A 19,774-nucleotide genomic window follows, 5' to 3' on the forward strand; every position below is an offset into this window, starting at 1 on the left:
GTAATTGACAGCTTACTGGAACACTATCCATTTTATCCCTGAGAAACTCCATTGTAACTATGTCAACCATATACGTACCCCAGTAAGAAGCAGCATCTTGTATCTTTAGAGAAGTTTTCCACACCAAGACCAGTTTGTCAGCATCATTTATTATGCTTGAACGCTTTATGAGACAGAAGTCACAAACCTGACAATTTAATTCTCATTTGCTTTGGGAGTGACTGCATATGCCAGCCTAGCTGTACTATCTGGCAAAATGATGAATCTTTCTGCTTCCAACTCAGCTTTAGGTCCTCCTCTTTCTATTACAGGACATGACTTCAGAAAAATTTCTTTTCCTGTATCTGTGACAAAAGGCAAGCCAAAGTATAGAAGGCTGAGCTTCCTGTAATAGTAGAACAGTTGCAGAAATGTAATTTCGCTCCATGGTGTATGAATCCATCTCTGGCTCTTTAGCTTTGCTAACCTGTACGTTCAGTGAGTCACAGATGTTTCATGAGGGCCTATCAGTGCTTTTCGAAAAAAATCTTTGGCTGAAGATTTAAACTCCATTTGATCCTAAAGCCTTTTTAATGCATGGCTCTGAACCAAGGGACTTTGCATATTTCTGCTAGTCTCACTTCCCAGAGGTCAGTAGGGCAACCACTCTGGAGAAAATGCAATCCAAGAAGCAAGGAGAAAATCTCTTTAGATGTGCGTGTTCTAAGAAAATGACAAACCACTGTCACTTGTACTATATGAGACTAAAAGAAAATTTCTTCAATTCCATTTCAACCTCTCTGTAAAGATTGTTAAAACATAGGTTCCCTTTGCTTCTGCATTTCCTTTGATTCAGGCCAGACAATGTAACACGAAGATTAATCACTACACAGCACCCAGTATTTCTGAGATTTCACAGCTTCGTTTCACTTAGAAAGGTAAGAAGTCAACCTGCAATGCTGTCAACTGCATGGGCTGTTACAACATTTCCTCTTGTGACTTGGGGAATCATACAGCCATTTCCCTGAAATCTTGAATATGTTGAATTTTTCTTTGTTAGTCAGAGTTAACCCTAAGTAGCTTTCAAGAGTGCACACTATATGTGAATGATCCAGCACCTCTTATTATAGCAACCAACCTTCAGGAGTACATGAATGAGAAAACAAAAGCAATCAAAACGCATGGGAGAAAGCCAGGAATGTCAACACGTTGTTTTTCTACCTTGAAACAGTTTCTTCCCATTCAGTAAGAGGTTATGTCCTTCAGACATGATTTTAAAACAGTGAATTCACTCTTGGCCATTAACTTCGACACTGATATATACCTAACTCCAATTTCCTTGTTTATTTTCCCTCAGTAACTTCACCCTATAGGCAATTTCTGTTAAAATCATAAAGCTGATACTTTGTATTTCTGCCACCAAATATCCACTGGAGTTAACACTGAAGTCAAAGCCACAGCTCATCCTCTTTCCATGACTTTAAAGCTCATAATCCTCCATTAAATTAGCCAGTAAGGACAGTGATTTGCTGATTCTGCCCGGCAGAGGACTTGATCTCTTGTCTTTTTCTATTACTTTACGGAAATGGTACTTCAATTACAAGCACATCCTTGTGGGCTGAGAGTCTCACTCTTAGGTCAGAACAGGTTCCTACGCTTTAGGAACCAAATAACCCACTTGGGCAGTAACACACAGGAATTGCCACGGCAGCAAGGGACACATTCATCCATCTTCAGCTGGAACTGAGCTTCTGGGGGTGAAATAAGGCCAAAACAAAGGGAGGAGCGAAAGGGAATCTGTCCAACAATACGCCAGGTGTCAGGCGCCTGACCAAGGACAAAACGGTCGCTCTCTGTTAGCTGGGGTGGGATGTTGGGAATTTTGAGCAGATGTTAATAGGATGAATACATACTAGTCGTACAGCCTCAGAATGATAATGGCTCTAAATACCAAAAGCATATTGATCTCCTGAAGTCCATAGTCAGAACATCTAATGGTGAGAGAGAGAGCAGGGAAACACTCAAAAGGGGAAAAAAAAAAAGAAAAAGAAAAAGAGAAGATGCTTTAAATTGGAGGGTTTTATCAGTTAAAAAAAGCCTTGGGGTACACTGGGAATGTTAAAATGCTACTGCACAGACAGACACATACTGAGGGATGCCAAGAATGCGCACTTTGTGCATAGGAATGGAAGAATAAATTTACAGAACTTGTATGATTATAACAGGTCTAAAACACTTCTTCTAGATAGAATATGAGAATGAGGCAGAACCTAAAGAGGAAAACAAACCCTTACTGCGCTATCCTGGTGGATCAAAACTGTGGGAAAAGAAAAGCTAACACCAGTGACGCAGGGAATGCAGATATTGTTCAAAAGAAATTCAAAGGGAAATTCTTTCTATTTTAATGACCTCAGCTGTTATTAGTAATGCAGATCAGGGCTTTGTTCTAAAAGGAAATCTCATTTCTAACCTGCAGTTAGAATCTAACCTTTTTCAAGTGTGAGGCCTTTGAAAGGTCCTTTTTAAACAAGGGCTGTGTAACTGGGAAATTCAATTAGTACTCCTTGCTTTGATATCTGTTTAGTTCAGCACTCTACACACCGTCAAAAGCAAAATGTTACCCTCCACTCTGCACTAGAGGGCCAAGCGGTCCAAAGGCATACGCTCTACTCCATGGTATTGACCCAGTGTGTTCACCATCTCACAAAGCACCTAGCTCTTTGAAGGAGGACGAGACTCCAGGGCAACAGGACTGCAAATTACCAGCTTGTTCAAAGGTGTTTTTCATTTTTATGAGGTACAAATCAGACTAAGCTACACTAACAGAAAGATCATTGTAAAGTTCACTCTCAGCAGTGCCACCATAGGAGCATATCATAATTCTATGGACTCCGGTCAATACCATTATACATCCACTGAAGCACTAAGGACATTAAGCAAACACACTGGAGAGATGAGAAAAGATTCCAGTTGTCCTGAGCTTCCCACTCTCTGACCACAAAACCACACTCGCACATCAAATGGGGAATGAAACTCAAGGGACATTTTAATCCTACACCCCTGCTCTAATTAATAATCCTACTTTATCAATATTTGATGGAGCTGCTGTTGTGTCCCATCTGACCATTACACTTTTCACAGAATGCTCTGAATTATGCTGCTCTATAGCAATGTAACAGCAATGTACTCCCTTCAAGGTAAGACAGACAGAAAACATGGCACCTCCTTTCCTAACACAGTGCCTTTCCAGAAGACCCCGCTTCAGGACTAGCCTATGAGATCGACAGCCATAGCATATGTAACTGGGTACCAGGTTATGCAAAAAGATATATTGACTCAGCCCTAAATGACCCCTCCCCTTTGTGGCCCACTATACCACCCCCATATGGAAAAGAAAATATACTCATATCCTGAAAACCAAACCAAAACATAGATAATGTTGAGCAAAACAGAGAGCAGTCATTGTGTATACTGGCATAGAGAATCACAGTCAATAAGGCACAAAAGCAATTGTGACAAGAAAAACTTACAAGTTTTTGCAAACTAAAGTGTTGAGGAGGAGGATGCAGACTACCCTGTGCTAAACGTAACAGAAATGCCCGTCCCTCACCAGAAAACCTTCCTTCGTGTCACACCAACTCACTTAGATGCGTACGTGATTAGGTATGCTGTTGTGCTTGCATTTCCACAGGGTTAAGAAGTTACTGCTGCTACCCAATTACTCATCAGCACAGTTGCACAAGAGAGCACTCCCCCTCTGCTTTGCATGCGGAACTGCAAATGCAATAACTCCCAAAACAGATGTTGTTAACATGATCAAGAATATTAACTCAGCAATTGCAAGTGCTTAAACTAATGTGAATTGCTTAGGTAAAAGGCAGCTCAAGAACAATTATATGCAGCTACCTGAAAAGTAAAACATTCCACAATCCACATCACACTCTTTAAGGATCCTCTTCGGAAAACAGAATACATACTCAAAATTCTCCATCAGTGCAGAATCATTAAGATTAGTCCCTGCTGCAGAAGAATTGAGACTCAGGGAAAGGCAGTACAAATTCATGGATATAGGAAGGGCTCTTTCTGTACCTTCTTCAGTCTCTCAGTTTCTGAATACTGTACCTTCCATCCGCAAGGGATCTTACTTAAAAAAAACCACAAAAAGTAAAAGTAAAACAAATACTTAAGAGAAAAATAACCTGCTGACAGAAGAGAAGCACTCAGCCTGTGCATTTTCTCAGTGCTACCCAGCTTGTTTCTCTACAGGACAACTGTTTCCAAAGCAGAAGTAGGGGCTGAAGTAGGCAACATGTTGGGAGGCCTACACTTTCTTGTCAGGTCGCAGGTTTTCCCAATTCCAGGCTTTTACTGCATTATACAATATTGGTATCACAACATGCAAGTATCAATTCCTGGAGAAATACAATGAGGCAGCAGAGAAGCAGATTAATTCATCCCAGTTCAAAGCCTGGGCAACAGTGGCTTCCCTGCCTGAAAAGCAATACCACAGCAGTTACTGTTTACAGGGGAAAAAAAAAAAAAAAAGAGGGCAGAAGTACTTAAAGTCATCCCCGACTTTCAGTCCCTAAAGATTAACCATAGAAGCGTGGCAATCTTCTTCCCTAGCTCCCTAATGCAGTATCAGGATGAAGACTACAATTTGGTCTCCCAGTAGTGAGAGGGAAAAGGAAAGAAGTGGGGATGAAGGAAAAAGAAACCAGTTAAAAGCAGGTTTAGGAATCCATATAGTTAGATATGTTATTTCTTTATTTGTGTGGGTGTGAGGAGGCCAAGCCAGTTCTTCCGTTCAGAGTATACAAACCTGTAATTTCTGCACCTAGAAGCGAGCCCCCGAAGTTCCAAACCCAGCCAGGATTTCCTGCGCTCACATTCTGCACGGAGCCCAGGGGAGACAGAATTTCTGTGCAGAGCAAGGGAAAGGGTTGGAGCACACAGAAATCACATAAAAGGGGGTTTTGCAGCTTTAGCTTGTGGACCATAAAGCAGAGATATTAAAATGGTAAGATTAAAAGAAAAGTAACAAACAATTTTTGATGTATTCATGGGACAACGGGTAGAAGTCAATGTGCCAGAAGAAGCCAGAGAAATTGCTAGTTACTACGTGTCTTCTACACTTACCATCTGACTCAAAGCCCAGTGAAGTAATTAAAGATAGCTAGCAATTACAGTAGGCTCTGGTTCAGGCCCACAGAGAGCATGCTGCTAGGAAGCTCAGTCCTTCCACATTTCAGCAGATTGTGATGACTGTGAGATTGCCAAAGGTCAGAAAAACTATGGAGAGAGGGAGTAAGTCCTGAATAACATCTGTCCAATGACTGAAAAACACTAGATGATGCAAGCTTTGAGGGAACTTTTGTGTCCTTTGTTCTGTCTTTAGAGAGAAGAAAAGATGCGCTTGCATTTTATTTTTTCACAGCAACAATACAATCACAGAACAGCAAACAGATGGAGGTGTCATAAGCGAAGTGTGAAAAAGAAAAGCAAGAATAAAGTGAGAGCCCCTCTGCTGGAGATTATCATGCTGTGAAATCCTGTTTGTAATGACTCGTCAGAAAAACGCCTCAATTACTACAGGTTGGGGTCAGCAGCGGGATAAGCGTAGGTACTTAACCTCAGAGACAGAAAGTCCCCGAGGATGGACTGGCTATCCACACCGCAAAGCAAGGCAGTCGCAGAACCGGGCAGGCCAAGGACTGCATGCAGAAGAGCAGCAGCCTGTATACCAGACCGGTGGCCTGGTGCTGTCATCAGCCCTGGCATGATGCTGTTTACAGGAGTATTCATGCAAATTCCGAGTAGTGGAGCTCTTGAGAGGAGTTAAGTGACAGAGTAATGCTCTTGGTTGGTTCTTTCCACCCACAAGTAGGGGGGGAAATAAAGGTGGAACGTACAGAAGAGAAAACATCCTGTAAGTGGAAGGAACTAGATGTTATCAACATATAATGGAAAAGGCTTAATGTGCACTATCAAAGACTGTATATCCCCATCACAAAACATGCTAGCAAGATTTAAGCGAGCAGTATGGATTTTGAGAGACACACTGTTTTACCTACAAAAAGAAGGTTTGGAGATGTTACCTTTTAGCCTTTTTGCCAGGAGGTCCTTTATTAAAATTGCTGTAAATGGTAACCTGATCAACTAAAGAAGAGGCTCTTTCTGCCATGAGCTGTAGAAGGACATTAGTTTTCATTTCTGTTTTTGAAGGATATTTCAGATATTGATTTCTACCTCATGCTCAACATAAGTTACGTTTGCTTCACAGTTCTGGTGCTCAGAGCAGAAAGAAGCAGCATTTTTCTGAATATTTTCCTCTAAACAGATCTTTTTTAACACAATGTTCTCTGACCAGATCTTCCCAATACTTCTCCATCTCATAACCCAGCAGCCATAATAAACCAAAGTATTTGGCAATACGGAATTGCTCAAAGAAATCTGAGACTTCTTTCTGTTCATAGGCCTCCCTCAGGGCCCTGAGTGGGTTGCAATAGCACAGACAGTTGCTCTAAATAGCTTGTATCCAAACACTCTGCTTGTATCCAAACACTCCGCTTGATGGTGATTAAATATATAAAATATATAAAATGTTACACATCCCATGTTTGAAACAAAAAGGCCCAGGGCACCTAAGAAAAGCTTTCCACATAGAGCTCATTATAGCACTGGAAGTACTGGAAATACCATCATGTGACCCAGTCACAAACTATTGCTCTAAAGAAAAGAAATCCAGAACAGAATGGAACAGTGAGAAAGTTCATGATGTAAGACTAATTTTTTTCCCTTTTTATTCCATGTGTAAGCCAGTCTTTGTTGTAGACCTGTATGAGAAAACAGATGTTATACGCACTCATTTGCTACACAGATACTATTCCTAGGAAGTGTGCTAGTCTCAGCAATTCAATGCAGTTTTTTTATTGTTACTGAGATCTGTGTGCTTCAAGAGGAAAACAAGTTAGGGATTTTTTTCCTTTGAAAAGGCTTTACTTTACAAAGATGTTGCTAACAAGAGGAAGTGAGTATCTGCAGCACACACTGATATTTTCCAGTATCAACTGCAAATTAATTAGACTTTCTTATATAGTTATACTTTTTTCTAATATGATACTAATCCTGACAATCAGTTAGTACTGATTAACATTTTGGTAGTGGTTCTCAATAGTTTCTGACTGATCAGACTGTGGTCCCCACTGTTTCAACAAACGATAGAAAAAGGCAAAGCAAAAGCACAGACGAGGCCAACACCACCTCTGGCTCACCAAGTAATTTAAAGCTATGAAAGTAAGTGGGGCTTTATAGTCCTTCAATTATGTATTGCCTCTGAATTCTGTACGGAACAGAGGGCATACAGGAACGCTGGTGGAAAGAAGCAGCACTGTGCAATAGTATTTCCTCACCCAGGATAAGACATGAACGTGCCCTACAACAGGTTTGCTCCAGTTTAATGGAATCCATAATTCCCAGAGAATCTGCACACCCATTCTCACTGCAAGAAGCTGTCCCACGTGCCTAAGAAATTCCCTGTAGCCCCCTCAGATGAATACATTTACATTGCTGGTGAGCAAAAACTCTCTCCTGTACCCTGCTGTACTCTTATTTAGCCCAAATACTGTTCAAGAACAACAAAATACATAGGTACTGTACACCTATAGGCCTCTAAGACCTAACTGATTTAATGTGAACTGTTTAAATACAGAATACACATCATGCCTGTCATTAGTCACTGGTTCTGTAACGTATGGCAAGTCCCAGAATTGTTCAGATTATTCTGAGACTTTATCTAATCAGCAATGTTACTGTTCTGCTGAAAAACAGGACTGTTCTTGCTACTCCATTTCAATATTTACCCTCCACCTTTTTTGTGAGGGACAGAAATGAATCAACTCTTATAATGTCATAGAATATAGCTGTAATGTCACTTGGAAACAAAAGTCAACTTTTTGTGTTGTCACGCTATGACTACACACATAGTGGTGACACCACCTACGTTAACCATTATATCAAGTTCTGCCACTGCTGTAGTCAATCAATAAAAGTACACATATACAAATGATTCATTAGTATAACGACTCCTGTGTTATATCCTTAATTCCATTCTCTTCTTTCCATTTGCTTTTGTCTTCTATTTTATGGTCTTCATTGTAAACACACGGTTGTGTATTATACCTAAATAAAGACTTTTTACAGAAGTGGTAGTAGGTAAATGATTAATCCTCCGAGACAGTTTCACAGGTTGGTCTGTCCTTATCCATTTCAATAGTCAGACATCAAGAAGAAACATTCTTCCACTTCCCCCACCACCTCTTCAGATTGGGTCTGTACCTTGCACTGGGCAAAATACTAAACACTGCTCCCCGAAGCTAAGTTTAAAGCGGAAAACAGTAGCCGTGAACTTCAGATACAGAGTCACACATGCAGGCTGATGTTTGTTTTGTGCTGGGAAAACTTCTGAAACTCCAGGTCTAATTTTGCATAAAGAATATTTGTGCTTTTGTCTTTCCCTTAGGCACAACGACCTTCCCTTGGAGCAGTGACAATGGTGGCCTGCTGATTAGCAGTGCAGCTTGGCAGCCAGAGCTCCTCCGGCTGGGGCCCACGATAGGCAGTGAAATCCAACTGCCGCTTGGTGGCAGAGGTTAGATACCATAATTACATTTCTGGTTCCCAAGAATGCATCGTGCATGCTTATTCTCTGCCCAAGGTGACTCGCAAGATTATTTCTTGCCTCCTCATTAATTGCTATACATATTTATAGACAAATTAAAGATTCAAACTTAAACATTTATTCAATTAATCGCTTTGAGTTCTAGTAGAATAAACAGTATCAAATCAATTCATTAGCTCGGGGGTTCATGACAATTTAACACATTCATTTTCTGTTTCCCCTCTGCGGTATCATGTCTCACACAAGAGTTAAAACATCAAACACCACCAACAGAAAGAGCATAAGAAGTTCTGAACCACCAAACTACTTGCTTCAACTCACAATGAACAGAAACAGATTTGCTGCAATAATCGAATTAGGCTTGCTTCTACACGCCTCTTCCAAAGACTTCATGTCTAATCTTTAAGTCTTTAGCTGATAATTCAATTACTAGCTTATTGAAAGAAACTATAAACGCAGTATGTTACTTACTGTGATTTGGTTCACAACATGAATAAACAATATTCTACAAACAGACGCTTCTGGATGTCTGCTTCATGAGACCTTCCTTATCATTCCACTTCCTAGGAAGCTGCGTATTTTGTTCCTTAAAGATGCTGCAACAGCTCTGATTCTATGGCCACAACTTCCACCCCACGAGAGGGGCAGCCCCATGACTTCAGCAGCTTTGCCCAACACAGGAGCAAGCCGCAAGGTCTAGCCACAAGAAAAATCTTCTAAGTCAAGCCAAGGAGATCTATGCAAATTGCATCTATGCTCTCCACTTTTTGTTTCACAGTCTTTTTAAAACCTTCATGACATCATGAACCTCAAAAATACATACAGCAATAACTATTCCTTTGATCTATAAATAAAGGGAACTGACGACTTCACATTTGCAGGACTTTTACAGAAGGATTGAGCTGAACACTGTGAGCTACGTTTATGCCTAACCTTGGGCATACGGACTCCTTCTGCTACGAACTTGGTCCCCAGCCTTTACTCCTCTCTACTCAAGTCTCCAACTCCACAATGCCATTCAGAGCAAGTTACACACAAAGTTGCAGAACATCACTGGTGACATGCTCCAAGCCAGAATGCTTCCAATTATACAATAGTTAGTAAAGCAGGATTAGGAAAAGGGCTCTTTAAGGATAAGTAACTTTTATCAGCTGTTTTTTCTGACAGGAAGCTTTGCACAGACTGTACGAGTTGAAGTTCAGGACAAAGTTTATAAACCACAGGCATTTAACCTCAGAAATAAATATCACAAACCCTCCAAAAAATGATAATTTCACCTAATAATAACTATTTTGTCCACACAAGAAAACTCTAATCTAGAAACACTGACATAATTAAAGATCATCTTAGTATAAACTATTTCATAAAACCTCAATTAACTGAAATTCATCCAGCCAATTTACCAGGTTAGCCAAGCTGGCTCTATGTACACCAGCTGCACTTCATCAAATAGGAGTGCTCTATTTACAAAGTATGCATTTATCCAAATATTGTGGACCTCTTCTGACACTCTAAATTAAGACACAGCGTAAGCATAAATACACCAAGATGTTTCTGTAGTGGTAACTTTGAGGATCTGGAATCACTACTACTACTGAAGATTTGCTAACTTTCCATGGAGAAACAAATATGGGTTAAAATCAGAGCAGGCAGTAACTGTGTATGTGTAAGAGAGAAACCAACTATTTAGCGTAATTTACAAATTCTCAACAGAAGTAGTTACTGCAGAGACTGAATATACTATCTACCAAACTTCCATTAATTCAGAACTATGTCACTTAGAATATTATTTTTTCATCCACTACATGAATATTTTCCAAACCCAAGTCACAGCCATTAGAGTTGTGAAATCTCCATTTGCCTCTTATTTCAGCATAGGTGGGGAATTACCATAACTGGTACCCCGCTATTATACCAAGACCTAATTATATTTACGTGTACTCCACACAGGTACTCCACTATTTCCTGAAATGCGCCTAGTTTTAGAACTGTATATTGCATATTTGGTGCCTCAAGCACTGCACGAGTTAGCTGGAAAGTGCACCTTTCTCTTTTGCTTCATTATTGGGCACGAGGCCTGGAAAAATACGAATGTACAAATTTAATACAATAAACCTGGGGTTTGCCAAATTCCTACAAAACCTTCTTTTGGAAAAGTTCAGGTAAGACCAAAAATTTGCATGCATGATTTCATTGCAAGCAAATGTTTTATAATGCTTATTAACTATTTTATGGCTCTTAGCATCAGGGTATCCAGGCTCTTAAGTAATGATGACAAGAGCATTGACCAAGCATCCATCCCAAGATCCAGAAAAAACTGGCCATCTGTCAACCTTCCTTTATCAGTTGCTTCAACTTCTTCCTATAACAGATCTGTATCTTCACAAAATTTTGGGAAGATCCCTGTGTTTCTAGATCACACAAGTCTCACCAGGTCAACCAAACCCCTTCCCCGTCTCTGCCACACTATTCCTGAAACCCCTTATAACGCAGTACAGCTTAATTCTTGCATTCATGCAGTTTGGACCACTTCCTTTATTCAAACCCTGTAGACTCTTCTGCTTTGAAAGTATTTAAGCACTTAAGATTTGCTAATGCATCTTTTTATTTGCAGTTCTCACATGGTTTTGCTAGACTAGACACATGCAGCATGCTACACAGCTTTAAAATAACCCATGTAAATATCCTCAGAAGGGCTCAACTAGAACAGCGTAAGAGACAGCATGTGGCCCTGGAACAGAGTCCATGTGCATTGTAATGCTACCTGCTGAGCACAGCCCCAGCATTCAGAGCATTATAAAAAGGGCATTACTGTAACAATGACAAAGACAGTGAGCGCTACTTGCATAGTGTTTAATGAGCAACACAGACAATGGCATTTGGAGACTGACAGTTTAGGTTGGTTTGTTGTTGGGTTTTTTTAACCCCCAATTTCCGTCACCTTTCAAATAATAAAGCGCCTGAATTAATCAGAGTCAGTTCTGAGAAAACAGCATCTATGATTTCAAGCCCTTTTGCAAAATACACACATGGATGCATTTCAAGGCCAGCATAACAAGTCTTCTGCAAAGAAAGAAATTTGAGAAGATCACACTATACTTGCTTAGAAATCATTTTGCCTTTATGGGATCTGAACTATAATTAGAATGCTGATGCCCTGTTATAATAGAGACAGAAGTAGAATTACAAAGAGATAACAGAACAATTTTCAGGATAAGGCATTACTCACAAACTGAAGGAACAGGTCACGATGGGCAACTTCTGGTATCAGTTCTTTCGAAGTTTCAGACTTCTGCAGAAGCAAAATTGAAGACCTGACAAATAAAAATATTTATGAATTTTTTAAAAAATAAAACATCCTATGCTGGGTACTTTTACTCTTCCCCTTTAAATTTTCCATAGAACACTGTTTCCGTAGCTGCCAATTCTGTGACCTTGCTGGAAGTCACCAAGCCAGAGATCAATTAGCGAGTACAGAATAGAGAAGCAGCGCTGACTGCATTCTGCCTGTCCCTTGGGAAGAGCAGCTGTGCTTCAGGGTACGAGCAGCATAAGCCTGGAAGATTGTTATCCAGTGGGAGTGCTGATACGCAGGTTGGTTACTAACTGCAAGATGCACAATGCAGCAGAACTGAAAGGAAACAGGAAAACCTCCTTTTTCCTTTGACTTCCACACTTAAAATTTTCCAGTAATGTAAAAACACTTTAATTTTGCACACAATGAAACCTTTCTACACTGAATGATATCTACAACAAATACACCGTGTTGGCTTCAAACATACAAATTACGAGCGTTCATTAGTACTCTTCCTACTGAAGTGCCCATAGGAAATTATCCTTTAAAAATACTGCATACACTTCACATATCCCATTTAATCACTTATCAAAGTTGGGAAAAGTTTGGCCGTAAAGATTAATTGGGAATATGCAAAATAAATTAAAAGGAACCCTTACTGAATCTCAGAAAACTTTCCTGGCTTTTATTAGCAAACTAAGAGAAACATCATCAGTAACATTTAAGCATGATCAAAACACCTACCATCTTCAACATCCTTTAGAAAAGCATGCTGCTTTTCTTTGAAAGCGAAATGCAGGACAGAGGGTGGAATTACTTAAAGGAAAAAAAAAGATAGAAAGTAGTTTGTACCAGCAGTAGTGAAGTCTTGAAACTAGATAGATCATTATTCTTCTCTATGATATGGACTGGTTTGGAATACGTTACCTGAAGAGGTATAGCAAGCGTTTTTAAGCAAACCCTCAGTAGATCACCACTATCCTCCATTTCATAGACAGGATGAACCAAAACACAGAAGAATTTGGAGATTTTACTCGTGTTGCACACCAAACTACGGTGACAGAGAAGGATAACAGCCCCACTACCTAAACTTCCAGTTGCATATCTGAACTACCACACAAGTTACCAGGGAGGATAGTCTCCTTCCTTCCTGACACCTCCAGAGAAGCAGCAATGTGTACCCGCTGCTGGCCCCGACGACGCACAACTCTTTCCAATCCACTTCAGACAGAGTTCTTGCACACGCTGCAATCTTTATTTTCTCTTTCACAGAGAAGACTAACATAGAGAATTTGGAATTACAAGAGTTAGGTGCCATCTCTGCATCTACCAAAAGCTACTGCTACCTAATTTGTCTGGCTTGTGCTTCTATGCCAAAGTAAAACGCAAAATAAAACATAAAAGAAAAGAGACTTTTACAACTGTCAGGAGGTAAGGAAAATGGTAGTTGATATTTTGGAAGACTACTGAAAGTTTACCCCATGCAATGAGATCTCATCTCCCCCAGATCTTGACTAAATTATTAGTAACTGGTCTCCGTCTCTCACCCTGCAGTACAGATCACCTGGACCACAGAGCAGTGACTTGAATAATACAACTATCAAACCTGTAAGCTCGAACTCAACTTGTCTATTAGATCAAGCGATGTAAACAGAACTTGAGAAGAAAGTCTCCCCCCAAGAGACATCAGGAACACTTATTTATGTATTTCAGTGCCCGTTTCCAGTGACCCTCCCGGTGTTCAGAAACAAATCAAATTAGCCACTTTTCTCTTGTCAAGGAAAGAGGACCTATTTACAAGTCAGCAGGAACATCCCAACACTCTGTCTCAGTAAAACTGTTTCACAGCACCTTATTACAGACTTGACGGGGGTAATGTATCACTATCTGCAAAAGCTGACTGATGACATAAAACACAAAACACTTTGGGATATGGAGCAGGAAAATGTCAAAGATCAGCCCTACGGAGCCATATATATATATATTAGGGGTTTTTAATTTTAAATATGAGCATTTTAAATGCTATCCTGAAAAAGCCATCAGGAAAACATAATGAATGACGATGATCAGATGTTAACTCTCAATGCTACAACACTTCTGCATGTACTAAATTTCACAGCCTTCTTGTTATCTTTCGCCAGTGACTACACTAGCACTCCAGGAATGGAAAGCCCGGGACAGCGACTCAGACCTCCGTGGTTCCCAGCAAAGGGCCCTAACTGCTGAACGTCTTTAGAACGCAATCGCGGGGCTTTCCACTAGGAAGATTCAACTGCTGACTGAAATATAGCTGCATTCTCGGTACCGTGTGAACTCCAGTTCTTTAGTATTTAAATCAGTACATAAATATTTCACATAGAACTTAGCCTAAAATAAGCCACCTGCCTGGCTACTACAATGTTACAACAGTCTGTCTGCTTGCCTTAACTTGCAGGCAACTATAATGCTATTTGTGTGATATACTATTCCGTAAGGCCTCCCAGAAGAAACATGAGAGATCAATAGTCCTTAAATAAGTAATTAGTAGAGCTGAAATAATTTAGGTCATCAAATAGCAAGTGGGATAAATAAAAAGTCATAGCTCCATGAACACTTGCATTTAATAGAATTTTTACATTTATTTGTTGAGCTAAATGATAGAAAGGTTGCACAGCAAAATATAAGAGGTAGAACTGTTGAATAGCATCTATAATAGGAAAGCAAAATAGGATAACAATACATACCTGCATTAAAATTATTTGGCGAGTTAATTTAAAAAAAAGAAGAAAAAAGAAACAAGATACATCAACAGCCTTCAACTTCCCACTCCTAATGCAAGTGAATTGAAATCAAAAATTCGAAGGGAACCTTCTAATCTAAGGCATGAAGCAAAGACAACACACGGAACGAGGCATTTCTACACTCATAGATGTGTTACACTAAACGTGAGAAAACGCATGTAAAATATACTCTCCCGACAATACAGGCACATTTCACTTCAGACGCCTCAGGTTTAATCTATGTTGCCACATCTACCCTACCCCAGCACAGCACCCTCTCATACCCAGGGTAGGCACCTGTCCCCTGCTGTATCCCGTTATAAAGACCGCTTGTTGCCTTACTTTAAAATCCTTTACCGTCTCTCCTCGAGCTGGCCTCCAACCTGCAGCTCCTTCAGCCTTGGCATGGAGATCAGTCTTCTAAATTTTCAAACATTTCATTCATTCATTCATTCATTTCTAGACTCCTACTGATCCCTACAAATTACAGAATGGCTCCACCCTCCACATCTGTATAGGCTCCTGCTTCCTCAAAATGGATTATGGGAATAAAGTTTGCTACCTTCCTTACCGTATTTGGGTGACAGACTCTCTAAATTATAGCTGATTACAGTCTTCTGAAACTACCAACCTAATCTGACCGTTTCAGACTTGCACCTGGGCTAATAAACCCTGGGAGATTCTTTCCTGATGTATGGTCGTCACAAGGATATCTATTCTACCAAACACTTGGGCTGTCCAGGGAAGCCTCTTTACAGACTGGGCTCAATTTCCCCTTAAAGGGGAAATCCAATATACTTCAAATTTGATAGTCAGCATTTCAGTCTACATACCTCATACGACACAGACATCCAAATCTTTCACAGTGTTTCAGCAGCACACACGATTCATTTGCTAGTCATGACTTACTGAAATCTCCAGCTACTAAATATCCTACATTTAGATAACGACTTGGCATATCAAAGTTTATGAAGCTTTGAGGTACACACTTAATGTCAGGAACATGACCTGTATCTGTTGCAGACCTGTTTCCCATTTATCCCTTTACATGACAATACTAGTTAGTCGAGCAGCAGCATACTGGGTACATGGAGTAAAGAGTCTCAAATGTTGAAAGGTTACTTCTAGTTTATGCAATGCAAGGAGCACAGCACGTTACCGCAAGAGAGACAAAACAGATTCCAAAGAGTAAGCTTTCTACTGTGATTCTGGTTGGAGGGACCTGCCAACACCCCTTTGTCAGATCTAGGTTTTAGTGTACTGGACCACATCTGTTTGTTCTAGAACCACAACTACTTTGAGATGAATAGACTTCCGAATTAAAAACTTTTCTGACCCCATGTTGTGATACTCAGTTTCGGTACCAGTACATTCAGGAAATACTCACATAGGCTTCAACAAGGTCAGCGTTTTATCCCAAGAGTACAGCTTGTGAACGGTTTCCAAATGGCATTGGATTCTGGCTGTAGTCTCACAGAATTTTTAACGAAGTTATAAAACTACTTCATTATAACCAAAATTCTCATTATAGCAAGATTTTTAGACCAGATCTCTGACCACAGTTCAAAGCGTTTTATTTCTATCTACCAATTACTATTATTTCTAAGAGTTCTCCACTTTCTGTTGATGAAAATGAATCTTGGTAAAGCTTTTTTTTAAATTATTATTATTACGACTGTACTGCCAGCTGCACTCAGATAAACTCTGACTCAAGTTCTAGGCTTCAGGGTCATTGATAGACACTCAGCTACTGCTTCCATCAAAAAATACAGATCACCATAGACAAAAACAGATATGGGAAGGAGAAAACATGCAGTTAAAAAAACAAAGAGAAAAAGAAAAAAAAACACTGAAAACAAAAACTTTTTGTACCAGAAACAGATTGAAAACAGAAAGAAAATTAGCATTTAGGAATGAAAAAGCCTATTCACTGTTGATGTTAAATACAACACCCGCAGAGATGGAAGCTGGGTTTATTTTTGATAGCAGCATAAACATTAAAGATAAGCCAAAAGCATTTAGAAAATACGGGTGCAGTACAAAGGCTCATGTGATGAGAGATATTTTGCTTCTAACCTTGACCTGGAAAACCTCTTGTATGACAGAGCCTCTTTTCAGTGGAGTCACAGTCCTGCCTAGTTACTCTGCCTATTAGTGATAAAAAGGCCACCCAAGTTGTTTCTACTTCAGAATGATGGCAGGTTTTCAATCCTAAACTTCAAAGGAAAAGGAAGAAAACCACTCTAATATATCTATCTAAGGACCTGCCCTAAACTCCCGTCTTCCTTTCTCTGGTCCAATCGCACTCTTCCCTAAAACAATAACCCTTACAACTGTATCATCATTTTTCTAGAAAGGACATTAATATTCCCCAAAATATTTATCTACTTGCCACTGATATATATGAAAATACTTATCTCATATTGATATGAGATAAACATGCATCATATCCTATCCACAGAATGGAAAAAACAGCTGATTTCCAGATTGGTTCATCATGCCTATAATCCCAGTAATATATAGGTGCTAACCACATCAACCACAATCATTGTGAGGGTTAAGCAATCAGAGGATCAAATCTCAAATGTGTCATTTAAAGCATTAAGACTGAAAACTGTGGACTCCTCTGTGAAGTTCAGTCCTACTTTGGATGTCTGCTCATACAGTCCAGGCTTCTCTAGGGAGGAGAGTTGCAGACCAACAGTCAATCTTTGGAACTTTATGCCCTTAAATTGCAATGAGAAACCTGCCATATAGGACACTGCCAACCTCACATGCTCCGCTACAACATGACTGTAGAACCTTCTTTCTGCCACCTTTCCTTGCACAGACCATACAGGCAGAGATGCCCTGTAACCAGCAGCAGTCACCCCATATTCCCATGTGCACAACAGGTAAAAGCACTTCCATTCACAAGAAAATACAAATGTTAAAGGCCAGATGATATATCAACACCCCATTTCCCAAAGGAGAGATGTTCAGGATCAGAAGACTTCAGATGATCATTTAGGGCCCCACCTTTATTAGGAATTTTAATTAAATGCTCATAGAAGGTTGGCAATATTTTTTGTTTCCAGGCCTTCCTACGGCATAAAGAACGCTCTATTGAGTCAGATCAATGCTCCTGTGTAGCCTGGTATTGTGTCTCTGAAAGCAGCAACGGGAGATACCACATCGAGAAAGCCCGTGAGCCTGGCCACCTCCCATGGTCTGTTCGCTCTGGTTTTCCCCAGGGCCCACAACTGCTGTATTAGGGATGTTAGAGGGTACGAAGTCAGTAACTAGCGCTTCATCTCACTTCCCTTTCTGTAGGGACTGATACCATACCATCAACAAGAGTTCGTTAGATTCTACCAAACTGCAGAAACACTCTGAGACAGGAATTAAAATTACTTTTTTTTTTTCTCCACAGTGACAGGAGTCATCATGTGCCCTCTCCTACATCTGTGATTAGCACTATGGCAGCAGTCCTTTGAAAGACTTCATTCTCTTTCCCATCCTGGGTGATACAATCCGTATTTTGAGAAAAAACATTAAATTAACCACAAAGTTTTGATTTCTCAGGAAACACTCCTGGCACACATGCCACAATGAAATAATCTCAGCAGAAAACATGCACATGCACACAGTGCTGATTTTGGCTGGGATAGAGTTAATTTTCTTCACAGTAGCTGGCATGGGGCTGTGGTTTGCATTTGTGCAGAAAACAGTGTTGATAACCCAGGGATGTTCTGGTCCCTGCTGAGCAGTGCTGACACTGAGTCCAGGCCTTTTCTGCTCCTCACCCACCCCAGCAGCGAGCAGGCTGGGGGCACAAGGCGCTGGGAGGGGACACGGCCGGGACAGCTGCCCCCCACTGCCCCCAGGGCTGTCCCACACCGTATGGCGTCATGCTCGGCGTGTAAAGCTGGGGGAAGAAGAAGGAAGGGGGCGGACGTTCGGAGCGATGGCATTTGCCTTCCCAAGTCACCGTTACGCGTGATGGAGCCCTGCTTTCCTGGGGATGGCTGAGCACCTGCCTGCCCGTGGGAAGGAGGGAATGGATTCTTTGGTTTGCTTTGCGTGCACATGTCGCTTTTGCCTCACCTACTAAAATGTCTTTATCTCAACCCATGACTTTTCTCACTTTTACCCTTCTGATTCTCTCCCCCATCCCACCAGGGGGGAGCAAGCGAGTGGCTGCGTGGTGCTTAGCTGTCGGCTGGGATTAAACCATGACACACGCTCATATTTTAAAGAAGCCTGTTTACTGCTATGAGTTTTGTCATGGCCACTAGTGGAAAAGTTTTAATTATACATTCATCAGTTGCCAGATGGGGATGAGAATACAACTAGTGGACTGAAGACAGCACAGTCTACAAAACAATGTAGATGTTAGGATGGCCAAGGCTAGCTACATTACACTGTGCCCTAAACAGCATCTATAAAAATAACATTAAAGCACTTCTGTTTCAAAATGGTTCAGGAAACTGCCGATTTGCAGGTTCACTATAGACAACTTCACTTGGGCTGGTTCCAGCCAAACAAAGTAAGGAAGGGATGCAGTGACAGGGTCATACCAAAGAGACCGTAAATGCTGAGTGCCGGGACAGTGTATAGCAATTCACTTGCGAGTATAAGGAACGCTCTGTACCACGACACTCAGCAACGCTAGGACACATCAAACAGAAATGTGAAATCGGAACATTAACAAGTAGAGCAGCACATATCGAGATATGCACTTTTTTTTTTTAACCTACACCTCTGTTGTTTTTAATAATTGATATAAAGTAGCAAATGACTCACTAATTGCACTTCTGAATTGTAACCCAACCTGGAATCAATCACACGTGGCATAACTTCTGTTCTTATTTGAAGCTAAATCCACCACAGTGCACACAGTAGCCTCTCTAATAATTGCATTACTCATAACCCGAAAGTATTTCCCACTTACTTGGTTCCAGTTTTGCTTGCTTTTCAAGCTGATCCTCATCCCTATTGCTAAAAAGATCTCTGAAACGCTACCCCACACGGCTTGCTCGGGGACTTGAAGAGCACTACGGTACATTTCATGGTGTGATT

At 40.6% G+C, this 19,774-nt stretch overlaps 1 protein-coding gene across 3 annotated transcripts in view; it reads right to left on the reverse strand.

The window, feature by feature from the left end:
* CRB2 (crumbs cell polarity complex component 2) overlaps window positions 1-19,774 on the reverse strand; it is a gene marked incomplete at its 5' end in the record, with an annotated part of 77,091 nt that overhangs the window by 51,762 nt on the left and 5,555 nt on the right. For 2 of the 3 annotated variants that reach the window (XM_082327786.1, XM_082327783.1), the window contains one exon: window positions 11,889-11,973. The exons of the other annotated variant lie outside the window; for it this stretch is intronic. The remainder of the gene's footprint in view (window positions 1-11,888; window positions 11,974-19,774) is intronic. 3 annotated transcript variants of the gene reach the window in all.

The sequence above is a fragment of the Platalea leucorodia genome (assembly GCF_965183815.1).
Source record: "Platalea leucorodia genome assembly, chromosome: 15".
In the NCBI taxonomy this organism is placed as follows: domain Eukaryota; kingdom Metazoa; phylum Chordata; class Aves; order Pelecaniformes; family Threskiornithidae; genus Platalea; species Platalea leucorodia.